This window comes from Phycodurus eques, unplaced genomic scaffold (assembly GCF_024500275.1).
Source record: "Phycodurus eques isolate BA_2022a unplaced genomic scaffold, UOR_Pequ_1.1 contig_373, whole genome shotgun sequence".
Classification (NCBI taxonomy): Eukaryota; Metazoa; Chordata; class Actinopteri; order Syngnathiformes; family Syngnathidae; genus Phycodurus; species Phycodurus eques.
This window is the reverse complement of record NW_026904370.1, coordinates 29,158-32,905: the sequence shown is the minus strand read 5'-3', so window position 1 is coordinate 32,905 and position 3,748 is coordinate 29,158. Positions and strand designations below refer to the sequence as shown.

Here is a 3,748-nt window from a genome sequence, read left to right as displayed (position 1 = left end):
GGCCACAGTGAGGCTTGAACTCAGAACCTCTGCTTTACAAGACCAGTGATGTAGCCCTTGAGCTACGAGGCCTTCTGTAAGTGTTTAAATAATTTCGGTGGATGTTAAAATATGGCTTGACTTTCAGTAGGACCAAGATGCCAATTTACTGTACAGAGATCGTGAGTATAGACAGAGGAGAAGAAGATAGCTGTTCCAATGATACATGCAGAGTGTAGCCTTTGTCTGTATTAGTCCTGTTTCAAATAGCAGCTGTTTAGCTTGCAAACAGGTCCCAGTGAGATTTGAACTCACGACCCCTGGTTTACGAGACCAGTGCTCTAACCACTGAGCTATGAGGCCTTGCGTTACTGAATAGTGTTAGTATTTTGGTACATGGGTTAACAAAAGCGGGGCAAGTGCTATGTTGTCATGTTACCATTTTAGCTTACAAGGTAAAACAGCACAACTATGAAAGCAGTTCCCATTTTAAAACAAAGAATGCCAACGACTTAAATATCATGGGCTCAAATCTCACTGGTTAGTGATCTGGTCTTGTAAACCAGGGTTCGAGAATTCACGTCTCATGGATCCCTGAAGTCTCGTTTCAGTTTTTATCCATAATGCGAGCCAAGGTATGAATGCAGCTATCTGCATAGTGATTTTGATTGTGTCAAAAATCATCAGGTACACTTTCATCGCTTGCTAACATACCATTAGCACTTCGGTTAACAAGCTAACAACACACCTGTTCCGGTCAGCATAAAATGTTAATTATCGGCCGATAACGATAACACCGATCAGATCGGCGTAAAGTCTACTTTTAAACAAAATAATTTATTCTTTTCAATTTATATGAAAGTGGGTCACGACTTTGAAACATGAGCCACATGCAAGCTGAATGTACTACTGAACTGAATGTACTGTTAGCAACGAGTGATTCGTTCGTTGAGCTAGTCATGTCCTGCCACGAGCGACCCAGGCGGAATTTCACTGCGAACTTGTACAATGAGTGATTCGTTGGCGCAAGGAACGACTTATTATGCTGTGGACGTACTCGTGAGTGATTGCAACCGTTCTTCCTTACGGGACAGCTTTCACGAGCATCCGTTTCGGCAAGCTAATGGCTAATGTTGGACCAGTCAAGCACATGAAAACAAGCACACATATTTAAAATAAATGTAAATTCATAATACATGTACACATATATACAGACAGACCGGTGTCTCTAATGCAATTATTAAAGCCTTTTAATTAATAACAACACAACTGCAATTAAGCTGACACAGCACTTCTCAAGCCACTCTACAGCAATCAGATGAATGCTTTAAATACAAAATCATGAGGGAAACAGGTTGATGTATCTAGACAATAAATTTTACTTTTCACAACAAGATAACGCTCTGCTTTCGCAGAGCATCAAAAAATTTAGATAGACTCTTGGTGTTCCTCCCCACAGAAATCTTTAGTAAAAGGCGAAAGCTTTATACGATTTGAAGGGAAACAAGAGTGAACTGCTTTGGTCACAGCGAAGCGGACTATCTCATTGTCTGCCATGCCATTTTAACAGACGGTCTTAAATTCAAACATTGGACGATTTTATAATAACAAATCCAAATACATTTGACATACTACAATATTCTCATCCTGTCATGCAAAATATTCTCATCCTGTCATGCAAAAAAACAATGTAAACAAAGACAATGTGGATAGATGCTCTGCTTTGCCGTTCTTTATCAAGATTGTGAACCGTTTTGACGCACTGCATTGTGAGAACGTGACACATTTCATGTCACCTGATTGATTGGTGTGTTCGGTTGAGTTTATGAATATTTGGACAATCTTGTGGGGGTACACCGTTCTTGGAGGTACTGCAATACCAGGTCATATCGACATGATCATCACAGATGAGTCACATATGAACATGCCAAACAACAATTATGAAACGAATGTCAACTGTGTTGTTTTTCTTTTATATTCAAAGAATGTTGTCAGATGCGCGTGTTCCTTGGTCACGTGGTCCACGTCGTTCCAACAGAATGCGGACATTAACGCATATCCTTTAGCCGGGTATTAAGTCTGAAACAACTTAAGAAAATAATGAGTTATTTGGTTTTTTTCGTGTCTGGCGTTCTACTAGACGAATGCATTATTTCGTCAAGAACTACTTCTAGTTATGTTTACATTCGATTTTCTTTTCAAATCATTGGTCTCTCTTAAACCCGAATGGGTGGTTTATATGTTTCTGGGTGTGAATGACCCCACTTTCAACTTATTTTATCGTGTCTCGATGCCGCTGTGCATTATGGGTATCAATTTACTGTCTCAATTTAAACTGAAATTCTCAAATATGAAGCATATTTCTTCATGTATTAGCACACAGTAGCGTTTCATCTAGCGTATGTTCCGGCTTGCCCCTGATGTGTACGGTTGTTCACATGCTCATGACGACACCGTCGCTTGACATAGCGTGCGCATGAATGACTTGCGTGCTCGCGCCGAGTCCAACTCATACTTACCTGGCAGGGGAGACACCATGATCAAGAAGGTGGTTCACCCAGGGTGAGGCTCAGCCATTGCACTCCGGTTGTGCTGACCCCTGCGAATTCCCCAAATGTGGGAATCTCGACTGCATAATTTCTGGTAGTGGGGGGACTGCGTTCGCGCTCTCCCCTTATCATTGGTTAACAAAAGAGAAAACAGTGTTTTCAATCGCGATGTAGTTGTGTGGTAATGAAGCGATGTTACTGATAATGATGACTGATTGTACTGAATCATTCAAAAATCGTTCACATACAGTTCTTTTTCACATCGTCATTCAATGCTTTCTTATTCAGTTAATGATCCATCATCGAGGCTCACGTTCACTCAACACATTCACCGAAGGACTATGCGTTGTTGTTGTCAGGTATTGTAAACTAGGAATGGCGGGGAGATTATTTATTTACAAAAAGAAAAAGGCTAAATTATGGCCTACCTATCTATGACACCAGCACCTGTGCTTCCTGTTTACTTAATGTTATTATCTAATCAGTGTAAACCATCTTTTAGTGTCTTGAAAAGCGCAATAAATGTAATCTGTTATTATTATTATTATTGAAGAAAAAGCTTAACAATGGGAACGTCAACCTCCCCAATATGGCCACTAGTAGGCACGTTGGTTAGCCGGGCTGTTACAGCGAGCTTGCGTGTCTTGTCTTGTCTTCACAATTCGCTCTCACAGTCACACCTATGGGCAATTTAGAGTCGTGAACCTACCATGCATGTTTTTGGGATGTGGGAGGAAACCGGAGTGGCCGGAGAAAACTCACACAAGCACGGGGAGAACATGCAAACTCCACACATGCGGGGCTGGGAATTGAACCCCGGTCCTCAGAACTGTGAGGCAGACGCTCTAACCAGTCGCCCAACCGTGCCGCCTTTTTTTGTATTCCAGTAAATGTATTCATTTAAATAAGATTTGAATGTACTGTAAATTCCATGGTATTACACATACATAAAGGTCTTAGCATAATTGATATTTTTTAGTTGGTTCAATTGACTAAAAGACAGTTTAAATTTGAAAATGAATATTAACTAATGGTAAAGTATTATATTCTTTGCCATGCTGAAAAGCTTCCGCCAATGACCTCTGCCCCTGCATTGGGGGTCTGGCAACGGAGCCACGGGTAGGGCCCAGGGGAATTTCTCTCCTCCTCTCCCGGTTTCCGGAGGTCTGCGTTTTCATGTGTTTATATAGATTCATGGTGTTGCCACTGTACCTTACAGA

The 3,748-nt window shown here is 41.1% G+C and overlaps 3 non-coding genes across 3 annotated transcripts; 1 reads left to right on the top strand and 2 right to left on the bottom strand.

Annotated features, from left to right (window-relative positions):
• Positions 1 to 269: 269 nt before the first annotated feature.
• On the bottom strand, positions 270 to 342 carry trnat-cgu (transfer RNA threonine (anticodon CGU)). Its single transcript has one exon. It is a non-coding gene; the product is annotated as a tRNA-Thr (tRNA).
• A 1,036-nt stretch (positions 343 to 1,378) lies between these two features.
• Positions 1,379 to 1,492, bottom strand: LOC133398847 (U5 spliceosomal RNA). The gene has a single exon (XR_009768093.1). It is a non-coding gene; the product is annotated as a U5 spliceosomal RNA (small nuclear RNA).
• A 998-nt stretch (positions 1,493 to 2,490) lies between these two features.
• LOC133398846 (U1 spliceosomal RNA) lies at positions 2,491 to 2,655 on the top strand. The gene has a single exon (XR_009768092.1). It is a non-coding gene; the product is annotated as a U1 spliceosomal RNA (small nuclear RNA).
• The last annotated feature ends 1,093 nt before the right edge of the window (positions 2,656 to 3,748 follow it).